General features: G+C 51.4%; 2 non-coding genes and 4 pseudogenes across 2 annotated transcripts; all 6 read left to right on the top strand.

The window, feature by feature from the left end:
- The first annotated feature begins 3,214 nt into the window (after positions 1 to 3,214).
- LOC136964612 (U2 spliceosomal RNA) lies at positions 3,215 to 3,390 on the top strand (annotated as a pseudogene).
- A 738-nt stretch (positions 3,391 to 4,128) lies between these two features.
- Positions 4,129 to 4,246, top strand: LOC136964767 (U5 spliceosomal RNA). The gene has a single exon (XR_010879218.1). It is a non-coding gene; the product is annotated as a U5 spliceosomal RNA (small nuclear RNA).
- A 494-nt stretch (positions 4,247 to 4,740) lies between these two features.
- On the top strand, positions 4,741 to 4,849 carry LOC136964643 (U2 spliceosomal RNA; annotated as a pseudogene).
- A 5,780-nt stretch (positions 4,850 to 10,629) lies between these two features.
- Positions 10,630 to 10,805, top strand: LOC136964611 (U2 spliceosomal RNA; annotated as a pseudogene).
- Positions 10,806 to 11,543: 738 nt separating this feature from the next.
- On the top strand, positions 11,544 to 11,661 carry LOC136964766 (U5 spliceosomal RNA). Its single transcript, XR_010879217.1, has one exon. It is a non-coding gene; the product is annotated as a U5 spliceosomal RNA (small nuclear RNA).
- A 494-nt stretch (positions 11,662 to 12,155) lies between these two features.
- Positions 12,156 to 12,264, top strand: LOC136964640 (U2 spliceosomal RNA; annotated as a pseudogene).
- Positions 12,265 to 13,339: the final 1,075 nt, after the last annotated feature.

Below are 13,339 nucleotides of genomic sequence, written 5' to 3'. Positions count from 1 at the left end.
GCTCACGTGCACCCTTTCACTAACCTCGGGTGTGACGGTAGGGAAGGGTCTGTGGAAACTGAACTGCTCCCTGTTGGAGGACGAAGGGATAACAAGGTCATACAGGGAGCGGTTCAGGGACTGGCAGACCCTTCAAGACATGTTCGAAACACGAGCACAGTGGTGGGAAATGGTGAAACATAGGACACAGACTTTTTTTAAACGGAAAGGGAGGGAAAAAAGAAAGAAAACAGAGAGACGCATGGTGGGACTGCAGAGGAGGTTGGAGAGGTATTTTAAACTTACACAGGAAGGGCTGGATTTTAACGATGAAATAAGAGAGGTGAAAAAAGAAATGGTTTTAATGGCGGAAGAGGTGAGCAGAGGAGTGATTTTAAGAAGCAAAGAGAGAGACCTGGAGGAAGGAGAAAAATGTACCAGGTACTTTTTTAAGAAAATAATCAGCAGGAGCAATGTTTTAACGAGTATCAAAGATAAAAATGGGATTTTAAAAACTGACACACAACAGATTACGAAGGTGGTGGAGGAATTTTATGATGAGTTGTTTGAAAAGAAAGAAGTTTTTAATCACGTCATGGACGAGGTTTTAAGCTTTTTAGACAAAACAGTTGTAAACACCGTGCTTTTATCCCAGGATTTTACCCTTTTAGAAATGGACAAAAACATCAGATGTTTTAAAAAAGGGAAATCCCCAGGCGAGGACGGGCTCCCCCTGGAATTTTATCTGACCTTTTGGGATATTTTAAGACACGACCTGTTGACTGTTTTTAAGGACTTTGAACGACTCGACCGACTACCTGACAGTTTTAGGATGGGCATTGTATCCCTTTTATTCAAGAAAAACGACAAAGCGGACCTAAAGAACTGGCGACCTATCACTCTTTTAAACGTTGACTGTAAACTTTTTAGCAAGATTTTAACCTCTCGTATGTCTTGTGTTTTAGGGGACTTGATCCACCCGGATCAAGCCTGCGCCATCCCGGGAAGGAGGATCACGGACAGCCTGGTACTGATCAGAGACGCCATCTGTTTTGCGAGAGACAGAAACATTCGGCTAGTAGTCCTAAATTTAGATTTTGAGAAAGCCTTTGATCGGGTCTCGCACCAGTACCTTTTCAAGGTACTGCAAAAAGCGGGTTTTCCGGGGAGATTCCTAGCTTGGGTGGGACTGCTGTATGGGGACATTACCAGCAAAATCCTTGTTAACGGGTTCTTATCCAAAGCAGTGGAAGTTAACTGCGGCGTCCGTCAGGGGTGTCCCTTATCCCCCTTACTCTATGTCTGCTGTATAGAGCCGCTGGCGCAGATCTTGAGAAGGGACCAACTCATTTGTGGGTTGGGGATCCCGGGGACTGGGGGACTGACTGCCAAGTGCATTTTATACATGGACGACATCAACATTTTATGCACTGACCTTTTATCCGTAGACAGGACCCTGGACCGGACTGACTGGTTTGGCCTCGCTTCGGGTGCCAAGCTTAACAGGGACAAGACAGAGGGGAGACTTTTCGGACCGTGGGGTGGGACAGACATGACTAGGCTTCCCATGACGACGACCCAGACCGACCTCCGCATCCTCGGGGTACAGTTCGACCGGGAGGGGGGAGGGAGCGGAAACTGGGAGGGCTTACTGACAAAAACCCGACAGAGACTGACGTTCTGGGGACTCAGACGACTGACATTTGAAGGCAAGGTTTTAATCATCAAAGCAGTGATTTTACCCTTGTTCTTATTGATCGGTTCTGTTTTTATCCCCCCCAAACCCATTCTTTTAGTCCTCGACAGGATGGTGTTTTATTTCATCTGGGGGTCCAAGTGGGAGCGCCTGAAAAGAGATGTAGTGAAGAGAGCCCCACGAAACGGAGGGAAGGGACTCCCGGATTTTAAAGTGTTCTTTGGTAGCCGGTACACCGCACTCCACCTGGCACTGGCGACGACCCCATCCGGAAACCACAAGACCGCGGCCCTGACCAGATTCTGGATGGGGTCCTACCTCAGGCACCTGCAGTGGATCCCGAAAGACCTGAGGACGCCAGTGTCTTTTAACCTCCCCCCGGCCTACCTTTTTATTAAGACGTTTTTAAAGACACACATTTTAGAGAAAGAACCACTCACCGTTTTAACCAAACACCGCTCTGTTCTCTCTCTTGTGCAGGAACGGGAGGAAGTGACCCGAGTGCGCCGACTCGCCCTGGGTGAGTCGGCCACGGTCTGGCGGAACGTGAGCCACCCTGCCCTGCTGAACAAGCACCGAGACCTCTCCTGGATGGTGGCCCATGAGATCCTCCCGGTCAGAGCCGTCATGCACTCCCGGAGGCTGGCGACGACATCCAGGTGCCCGCGGCCGACTTGTGGCGGAGAGGAGACCGTGAGGCACCTGCTCTGGGAGTGCAGTGCCGCCCGGGACCTGTGGATCCTGGCGGGGCCCCTGATAACCCCGTGCCTGCCGGCAGGGGAGGTCCTAAACGCACAGCTGGTGCTCTACGGGGTGAGCCAGAGGACCATGACATCTGGACAATTCCGCCAACTCTGGCTCACCCTGACATGCTTCAAAGAAGCCCTCTGGACCTCCAGGAACCTGCTGGCGGGGAAGCGCGTGGAGATGTCCACCCAGGCAGCGGCGGAACTGGCTGCAGAGACCCTCGGGTGGTACATCCCACGCGCCATACGGAAGGGGCCCCCCTCCACGTGAAGTGGTCCGGGCGGCAGCGGCCTGGCTGCGCCGGAATGGCTGCCCAGGTCGAGGATCTCCGCTGGGCCCCGGAGGGGGAGGACTCGGTGGCTTGTTCAGCGGGGCAGGTAGAGGCAAGCCAGACAAGCTCATCCCGGTCCTGCACAATTGAGGAACAGAACTTTTAAATGCACTCACACACACACACTCACATAGCCACACAAGACACATAGCCACATACGCACACACACACACATAGTCACACACACACGTCACATTTTTAAAGACACATTGTAAAACATTCCTTTAAAGATGTCTTAACCAAGTGTACATTCTTTTATGGCTTTTTAACACTGCTGTATTTATTCATGATCACCTTGTTGTTTTAGCGGGCACTTTTTAACTACGATTTCGATTCAGTGCTTTTAAAGTAATTACACCAGTGTTTTAGCGCCCCCTATGCCCTGTAATTAATGTACCTTTTAAGAAAAGAAAAGACATGTAAAACGAATTGTTTTTATGAACTGTCAACGGTGAGAACCAATAAATTTTTCTCAAAAGAAAAATCTGTTCTTATCAGTTTAATATCTGATATGTCCTCCATGCGAGGACAACATATTAAACGGATTTTTGCAACAGGGAGTCGGAACAGGGGCTCGCTCCGTCCGCTCCGCGCATCGCCCCGGTATTGCAGCGTCTCCGGGAAGGGTGCAATCTTTCTAAGCGTGTCAAAGAGAAAAGCTAGGGAGGGAGGGAGGGAGGGAGGGAGGGAGGGGAACGTCTGAATGATTGAGGTTTGGGGGAGAGGGGTTTAGGTTAGGGCTAGGGTTTTTGGGGTGAGGGTCAAAAAACCCTCAAAAGGGGGGGGGGGGCCAACAAAGCGAAACAAGCGATCCCTACCAAAAAAACGGGGTGAAAAGGGGGTGTGGGCGGAGCCCTGTCGGCCGGTGGCGTTTTCCCGCCCTTTTAGATATAAAAAAAAAAAAAAAAAAAAAAAAAAAAAGGGAGTGACTGAGTGAGTGAGTGACTGAGTGAGTGAGTGACTGAGTGAGTGAGTGAGTGACAGAGAGAGAGAGAGAGAGAGAGAGAGAGAGAGAGAGAGAGAGAGAGCTGGCTGACATTCAGCGGGGCCGAGGTGAAAAACTGGAAGGCAATCGGAATGAGTTTTTTATCGCCGTGTCAGTCGACACCAACACGGAGTGGACTGGCTGGAAGGCGCATACGATAAACGCGTACGGATCTTAATGGAGAAAAAGCCATCAATGAAATGGAGAAAGTGCGGTAAGGAAAAGCCAAGCGGGCGGGCCGAGCCCCTCTGCGGCCCGTGGCGTTTCCGCGCCTTTTTTTTCCCGAGAAGGATGCGGTTCGCCCCGGTTCTCCCCGGTTCGCCCCCGCGGACGGGTGAGTCAGGGCCAACGGAGGGGTTGGGGGTAGGCCGTTTGGGTCGTTTCAAATCGACGCTCTGGTTCCCCTTCAGCACGCACAAGCCTTTCGCCTTTTACTAAAGACTTCCGTGGAGGGGAGCGCCGACGAGTGGAACGTGGTATTTTTGGGAGGCTTTGCCCGAGGGAGGGCAGAGCCTGATGGACGTGTGACAAAAGCAGGGTGAGGTTGGCTTTGGGGTTAGGTGCGTGCCTGCGGGTAAGGCAGGTTTTGTCTTTGCTTCTTCTGTAGCTGTTTCAATTCTGTTGCCTTTTGGCCTGGGCTTTCCGCTTCCGTCCCTGCTTGTCCTGCGGCTTTTGGCCTGGGCTTTCCGCTTCCGTCCCTGCTTGTCCTGCGGCTTTTGGCCTGGGCTTTCCGCTTCCGTCCCTGCTTGTCCTGCGGCTTTTGGCCTGGGCTTTCCGCTTCCGTCCCTGCTTGTCCTGCGGCTTTTGGCCTGGGCTTTCCGCTTCCGTCCCTGCTTGTCCTGCGGCTTTTGGCCTGGGCTTTCCGCTTCCGTCCCTGCTTGTCCTGCGGCTTTTGGCCTGGGCTTTCCGCTTCCGTGGTTTCGGCCGTTCTCGGTGTGGTGACCGAGCGGCCCAGGTGGTGCACGGAGGGTCCGCGCGCCGGGGGCGTCCGATAATGCGGTCATCGCTTCTCGGCCTTTTGGCTAAGATCAAGTGTAGTATCTGTTCTTATCAGTTTTAGTGTTGTTGGTGTAGCCTAGCCACCAATCTCTGATTGGTGGCGGGAGTGTCCTGTCGATTGGTGTCAGTGTTTTTCCGTGTACTGTCAGTGTGTTTGTCTCCATCTTGTGGTTAGTTTAATTGTTACTTTAGTTTTATTTTTGTCCTCAGTCTTGTTAAGTGTTTTGGTTTCATTTTCCCCGGCCAGTCCCTTAATCCCCCTTTGAGAATTTTATTTAGGTGTTGGTGGTAGTTTTTGTATTGTCCAGTTGTTGTTTGTAACCCCCCACTTGGTTTGTAAGTCCCCCCCTTCCCCCCACCCCCCCCTCCCCCCATCCCTCCCCCCAACCAGTTTGTCTTCCCCTCTCCTCTTGTGTTGGTGTGCCCCCCCCCCCCTCTTGTTACCACTTGCTGTGTCACCCCCACCCCCTAGTCTAACTGTTGTTGTTGTTGTTGTGCCTCCAGAATGTCGGCCGCCCGTGCCGGCATGAGGAGGCACAACAGTGTCCGTTTCATGTTCAGACTTGATGGTGGTGGGAAGAAACTGGAGATGTCCAGATTGGACTTCTCCAGGAACCTGCTGCAGAAGGTTTTGAAGTTCTCTCCGGCGGAGCTTAATTGCATCTTAGCCTTGCCCTCTGGGCAGGGTTTCGATGTCAGTTTTAGCTCCGCAAATGCATTGAAAGAATTTTGGACCAGATATGAGAACAGCAGAGAGAAAATTACCTGCTCCTTTGCCTTGGAGAAACTGACTGACAACACACTAAAAGTGGTGATTGTCAGAATGTTTAATGAGACTGTGAACCCTGAAGATATCTGTGTTTGGTTGAGACGGTACTGCACAGTTAAAGGGGCTCCAGTTAGAGTAAGGGATCTGGACGGCATTTGGAATGGGTCTTGGAGAGTACCCATCCAGCAGGTTCCAGATTCTACAGGTTTTGAAGGACTGAGGCAGTTACCCTCAATGATCGTGTTGGGGGAGAACAGGGGCTTCGTACACTACCAGGGACAGCCAAAGTTGTGCAGAAAGTGTATGAAGCATGGGCACCTCGCGGAGGCGTGCCAGGAAATTGTGTGCGGGAAATGTCGGGAGTTGGGGCACGCCTTCGCGGAGTGCCCAAATGGGAGGGCTTGCAACCTGTGTGGCGAGCTCTCCCACCTGTTCAGAGACTGCCCTCAGTCCTTCGCTAACAAGCTCCGGACGGTCAGGGCGTCCGTGGAGCAGGCGGGACCAGCCAGAGAAGAGAGGGAAAAGGAAGCGGAGAAGGAGAAGGAAAGGGCGGAGGAGGAGGCGGTGAGAGAGATGATGGTGAAGGTGGCGGAGGGCCAAAGAGCGGAAAAGGAGAGAGAAAGAGCGGAGAAAGAGGTGCAGGAGGAGGAAATGGCACAGAGAACGGTCCCGATTTTAAACATTTTAAACCAGGAGGCCGAGCACGGGAGGCAGGAAGAGCGCGAAGAGGAGGAGGGGGAGAGCCCAGGAGAGGCCGCCAGCGCCTCCTCCTCCTCTGACTCCCGTGACTCGGCCGAAAGTGGCGAAAGCGAGGTTTTAATGCCATGTGGCCAACTCCCGGCGGTAGAAAGACACAAAGATCTGTCCTTTGACATCGATCACGCCGGGAAGAGGGGGAGGCCCGAAGTGAGCTCTGAAGAGTCAGATTCCTCTTCCAGGGTATTTCCTTCTAGCTCTCCGAACCAAAAGTCTTTTTTAAATGTAAACCTGGTCACATCGTCCCCTAAGGAGAGCTCGGGCCTCCCCCACAAAAAGAAAACTAAGAGTGAGCAAGAGAGTGTTGACATTTCGTAGGTCCGGTTTTAGTGCTTGTTTTAACTGTTGATTATTACCCTCTGCTTTTATTGTTTTATTGGTTTTATTGATCACCCCTTTTTTAGACCCAACCCACTTCCCTGGTTTTAGTAATGCGCACGTCCCCTTTAACCCCCTTCATCCTTTTTATGGCACTCACAATCACCACTCTTAATGTAAGATCCATTAAGTCAGGTTTTAGAGCCCAGTCCATTTTAACCTTTTTAAGTACTGTACAGACAGATATTGTTTTAATCCAAGAATGTGGACTGCCTTTTAAAACCTTTTATCAACAGTGGGAGAGTAAGTGGAGCCATGGACCCTCAGTATGGAGTGGATCAAATAACAACAAGAACGATGGAGTGGCGGTTTTAATAAAAAATGCACACATCTTGGTGAAGGGGAGCACAGTTTTACACAACGGACGTATGCTCTTACTGAATTTGAATTTTTTAGGGAAGGATTTTAAACTGATAAATGTGTATGGTTTTAGCAGCAAAAATGAGAGGTGCGACCTTTTAGATGACCTGCAGTCCCACCTGCTAGGGAGGGATCCCCTAGTGGTGGGAGGGGATTTTAACTGTGTTTTATCAAGGAAGGATAGGAAAGGAGCCGGAGAGTTTTTTAAAGTAGACAAATCGTCGGTTTTATTACACGGACTTTGTAGGGATTTCAAATTAGTTGACTGTTTTAGATCCCTGCATCCCAGAGAGGAGGGCTTCACCTGGTCCAGTGGCGATGGTACCAGAGCCTCTCGCATTGACTACGTACTGACCCGAGACGCCCCCCCAACCGATGCTAGATTAACCCCGGTATTCTTTTCGGACCACTGTATGCTCACGTGCACCCTTTCACTAACCTCGGGTGTGACGGTAGGGAAGGGTCTGTGGAAACTGAACTGCTCCCTGTTGGAGGACGAAGGGATAACAAGGTCATACAGGGAGCGGTTCAGGGACTGGCAGACCCTTCAAGACATGTTCGAAACACGAGCACAGTGGTGGGAAATGGTGAAACATAGGACACAGACTTTTTTTAAACGGAAAGGGAGGGAAAAAAGAAAGAAAACAGAGAGACGCATGGTGGGACTGCAGAGGAGGTTGGAGAGGTATTTTAAACTTACACAGGAAGGGCTGGATTTTAACGATGAAATAAGAGAGGTGAAAAAAGAAATGGTTTTAATGGCGGAAGAGGTGAGCAGAGGAGTGATTTTAAGAAGCAAAGAGAGAGACCTGGAGGAAGGAGAAAAATGTACCAGGTACTTTTTTAAGAAAATAATCAGCAGGAGCAATGTTTTAACGAGTATCAAAGATAAAAATGGGATTTTAAAAACTGACACACAACAGATTACGAAGGTGGTGGAGGAATTTTATGATGAGTTGTTTGAAAAGAAAGAAGTTTTTAATCACGTCATGGACGAGGTTTTAAGCTTTTTAGACAAAACAGTTGTAAACACCGTGCTTTTATCCCAGGATTTTACCCTTTTAGAAATGGACAAAAACATCAGATGTTTTAAAAAAGGGAAATCCCCAGGCGAGGACGGGCTCCCCCTGGAATTTTATCTGACCTTTTGGGATATTTTAAGACACGACCTGTTGACTGTTTTTAAGGACTTTGAACGACTCGACCGACTACCTGACAGTTTTAGGATGGGCATTGTATCCCTTTTATTCAAGAAAAACGACAAAGCGGACCTAAAGAACTGGCGACCTATCACTCTTTTAAACGTTGACTGTAAACTTTTTAGCAAGATTTTAACCTCTCGTATGTCTTGTGTTTTAGGGGACTTGATCCACCCGGATCAAGCCTGCGCCATCCCGGGAAGGAGGATCACGGACAGCCTGGTACTGATCAGAGACGCCATCTGTTTTGCGAGAGACAGAAACATTCGGCTAGTAGTCCTAAATTTAGATTTTGAGAAAGCCTTTGATCGGGTCTCGCACCAGTACCTTTTCAAGGTACTGCAAAAAGCGGGTTTTCCGGGGAGATTCCTAGCTTGGGTGGGACTGCTGTATGGGGACATTACCAGCAAAATCCTTGTTAACGGGTTCTTATCCAAAGCAGTGGAAGTTAACTGCGGCGTCCGTCAGGGGTGTCCCTTATCCCCCTTACTCTATGTCTGCTGTATAGAGCCGCTGGCGCAGATCTTGAGAAGGGACCAACTCATTTGTGGGTTGGGGATCCCGGGGACTGGGGGACTGACTGCCAAGTGCATTTTATACATGGACGACATCAACATTTTATGCACTGACCTTTTATCCGTAGACAGGACCCTGGACCGGACTGACTGGTTTGGCCTCGCTTCGGGTGCCAAGCTTAACAGGGACAAGACAGAGGGGAGACTTTTCGGACCGTGGGGTGGGACAGACATGACTAGGCTTCCCATGACGACGACCCAGACCGACCTCCGCATCCTCGGGGTACAGTTCGACCGGGAGGGGGGAGGGAGCGGAAACTGGGAGGGCTTACTGACAAAAACCCGACAGAGACTGACGTTCTGGGGACTCAGACGACTGACATTTGAAGGCAAGGTTTTAATCATCAAAGCAGTGATTTTACCCTTGTTCTTATTGATCGGTTCTGTTTTTATCCCCCCCAAACCCATTCTTTTAGTCCTCGACAGGATGGTGTTTTATTTCATCTGGGGGTCCAAGTGGGAGCGCCTGAAAAGAGATGTAGTGAAGAGAGCCCCACGAAACGGAGGGAAGGGACTCCCGGATTTTAAAGTGTTCTTTGGTAGCCGGTACACCGCACTCCACCTGGCACTGGCGACGACCCCATCCGGAAACCACAAGACCGCGGCCCTGACCAGATTCTGGATGGGGTCCTACCTCAGGCACCTGCAGTGGATCCCGAAAGACCTGAGGACGCCAGTGTCTTTTAACCTCCCCCCGGCCTACCTTTTTATTAAGACGTTTTTAAAGACACACATTTTAGAGAAAGAACCACTCACCGTTTTAACCAAACACCGCTCTGTTCTCTCTCTTGTGCAGGAACGGGAGGAAGTGACCCGAGTGCGCCGACTCGCCCTGGGTGAGTCGGCCACGGTCTGGCGGAACGTGAGCCACCCTGCCCTGCTGAACAAGCACCGAGACCTCTCCTGGATGGTGGCCCATGAGATCCTCCCGGTCAGAGCCGTCATGCACTCCCGGAGGCTGGCGACGACATCCAGGTGCCCGCGGCCGACTTGTGGCGGAGAGGAGACCGTGAGGCACCTGCTCTGGGAGTGCAGTGCCGCCCGGGACCTGTGGATCCTGGCGGGGCCCCTGATAACCCCGTGCCTGCCGGCAGGGGAGGTCCTAAACGCACAGCTGGTGCTCTACGGGGTGAGCCAGAGGACCATGACATCTGGACAATTCCGCCAACTCTGGCTCACCCTGACATGCTTCAAAGAAGCCCTCTGGACCTCCAGGAACCTGCTGGCGGGGAAGCGCGTGGAGATGTCCACCCAGGCAGCGGCGGAACTGGCTGCAGAGACCCTCGGGTGGTACATCCCACGCGCCATACGGAAGGGGCCCCCCTCCACGTGAAGTGGTCCGGGCGGCAGCGGCCTGGCTGCGCCGGAATGGCTGCCCAGGTCGAGGATCTCCGCTGGGCCCCGGAGGGGGAGGACTCGGTGGCTTGTTCAGCGGGGCAGGTAGAGGCAAGCCAGACAAGCTCATCCCGGTCCTGCACAATTGAGGAACAGAACTTTTAAATGCACTCACACACACACACTCACATAGCCACACAAGACACATAGCCACATACGCACACACACACACATAGTCACACACACACGTCACATTTTTAAAGACACATTGTAAAACATTCCTTTAAAGATGTCTTAACCAAGTGTACATTCTTTTATGGCTTTTTAACACTGCTGTATTTATTCATGATCACCTTGTTGTTTTAGCGGGCACTTTTTAACTACGATTTCGATTCAGTGCTTTTAAAGTAATTACACCAGTGTTTTAGCGCCCCCTATGCCCTGTAATTAATGTACCTTTTAAGAAAAGAAAAGACATGTAAAACGAATTGTTTTTATGAACTGTCAACGGTGAGAACCAATAAATTTTTCTCAAAAGAAAAATCTGTTCTTATCAGTTTAATATCTGATATGTCCTCCATGCGAGGACAACATATTAAACGGATTTTTGCAACAGGGAGTCGGAACAGGGGCTCGCTCCGTCCGCTCCGCGCATCGCCCCGGTATTGCAGCGTCTCCGGGAAGGGTGCAATCTTTCTAAGCGTGTCAAAGAGAAAAGCTAGGGAGGGAGGGAGGGAGGGAGGGAGGGAGGGGAACGTCTGAATGATTGAGGTTTGGGGGAGAGGGGTTTAGGTTAGGGCTAGGGTTTTTGGGGTGAGGGTCAAAAAACCCTCAAAAGGGGGGGGGGGGCCAACAAAGCGAAACAAGCGATCCCTACCAAAAAAACGGGGTGAAAAGGGGGTGTGGGCGGAGCCCTGTCGGCCGGTGGCGTTTTCCCGCCCTTTTAGATATAAAAAAAAAAAAAAAAAAAAAAAAAAAAAGGGAGTGACTGAGTGAGTGAGTGACTGAGTGAGTGAGTGACTGAGTGAGTGAGTGAGTGACAGAGAGAGAGAGAGAGAGAGAGAGAGAGAGAGAGAGAGAGAGAGAGCTGGCTGACATTCAGCGGGGCCGAGGTGAAAAACTGGAAGGCAATCGGAATGAGTTTTTTATCGCCGTGTCAGTCGACACCAACACGGAGTGGACTGGCTGGAAGGCGCATACGATAAACGCGTACGGATCTTAATGGAGAAAAAGCCATCAATGAAATGGAGAAAGTGCGGTAAGGAAAAGCCAAGCGGGCGGGCCGAGCCCCTCTGCGGCCCGTGGCGTTTCCGCGCCTTTTTTTTCCCGAGAAGGATGCGGTTCGCCCCGGTTCTCCCCGGTTCGCCCCCGCGGACGGGTGAGTCAGGGCCAACGGAGGGGTTGGGGGTAGGCCGTTTGGGTCGTTTCAAATCGACGCTCTGGTTCCCCTTCAGCACGCACAAGCCTTTCGCCTTTTACTAAAGACTTCCGTGGAGGGGAGCGCCGACGAGTGGAACGTGGTATTTTTGGGAGGCTTTGCCCGAGGGAGGGCAGAGCCTGATGGACGTGTGACAAAAGCAGGGTGAGGTTGGCTTTGGGGTTAGGTGCGTGCCTGCGGGTAAGGCAGGTTTTGTCTTTGCTTCTTCTGTAGCTGTTTCAATTCTGTTGCCTTTTGGCCTGGGCTTTCCGCTTCCGTCCCTGCTTGTCCTGCGGCTTTTGGCCTGGGCTTTCCGCTTCCGTCCCTGCTTGTCCTGCGGCTTTTGGCCTGGGCTTTCCGCTTCCGTCCCTGCTTGTCCTGCGGCTTTTGGCCTGGGCTTTCCGCTTCCGTCCCTGCTTGTCCTGCGGCTTTTGGCCTGGGCTTTCCGCTTCCGTCCCTGCTTGTCCTGCGGCTTTTGGCCTGGGCTTTCCGCTTCCGTCCCTGCTTGTCCTGCGGCTTTTGGCCTGGGCTTTCCGCTTCCGTGGTTTCGGCCGTTCTCGGTGTGGTGACCGAGCGGCCCAGGTGGTGCACGGAGGGTCCGCGCGCCGGGGGCGTCCGATAATGCGGTCATCGCTTCTCGGCCTTTTGGCTAAGATCAAGTGTAGTATCTGTTCTTATCAGTTTTAGTGTTGTTGGTGTAGCCTAGCCACCAATCTCTGATTGGTGGCGGGAGTGTCCTGTCGATTGGTGTCAGTGTTTTTCCGTGTACTGTCAGTGTGTTTGTCTCCATCTTGTGGTTAGTTTAATTGTTACTTTAGTTTTATTTTTGTCCTCAGTCTTGTTAAGTGTTTTGGTTTCATTTTCCCCGGCCAGTCCCTTAATCCCCCTTTGAGAATTTTATTTAGGTGTTGGTGGTAGTTTTTGTATTGTCCAGTTGTTGTTTGTAACCCCCCACTTGGTTTGTAAGTCCCCCCCTTCCCCCCACCCCCCCCTCCCCCCATCCCTCCCCCCAACCAGTTTGTCTTCCCCTCTCCTCTTGTGTTGGTGTGCCCCCCCCCCCCTCTTGTTACCACTTGCTGTGTCACCCCCACCCCCTAGTCTAACTGTTGTTGTTGTTGTTGTGCCTCCAGAATGTCGGCCGCCCGTGCCGGCATGAGGAGGCACAACAGTGTCCGTTTCATGTTCAGACTTGATGGTGGTGGGAAGAAACTGGAGATGTCCAGATTGGACTTCTCCAGGAACCTGCTGCAGAAGGTTTTGAAGTTCTCTCCGGCGGAGCTTAATTGCATCTTAGCCTTGCCCTCTGGGCAGGGTTTCGATGTCAGTTTTAGCTCCGCAAATGCATTGAAAGAATTTTGGACCAGATATGAGAACAGCAGAGAGAAAATTACCTGCTCCTTTGCCTTGGAGAAACTGACTGACAACACACTAAAAGTGGTGATTGTCAGAATGTTTAATGAGACTGTGAACCCTGAAGATATCTGTGTTTGGTTGAGACGGTACTGCACAGTTAAAGGGGCTCCAGTTAGAGTAAGGGATCTGGACGGCATTTGGAATGGGTCTTGGAGAGTACCCATCCAGCAGGTTCCAGATTCTACAGGTTTTGAAGGACTGAGGCAGTTACCCTCAATGATCGTGTTGGGGGAGAACAGGGGCTTCGTACACTACCAGGGACAGCCAAAGTTGTGCAGAAAGTGTATGAAGCATGGGCACCTCGCGGAGGCGTGCCAGGAAATTGTGTGCGGGAAATGTCGGGAGTTGGGGCACGCCTTCGCGGAGTGCCCAAATGGGAGGGCTTGCAACCTGTGTGGCG

This window comes from Osmerus mordax, chromosome 20 (genome assembly GCF_038355195.1).
Source record: "Osmerus mordax isolate fOsmMor3 chromosome 20, fOsmMor3.pri, whole genome shotgun sequence".
NCBI classification, from domain to species: domain Eukaryota; kingdom Metazoa; phylum Chordata; class Actinopteri; order Osmeriformes; family Osmeridae; genus Osmerus; species Osmerus mordax.
The sequence above is the reverse complement of the archived record's forward strand: the minus strand, read 5'-3'. Positions and strand labels throughout refer to the sequence as shown.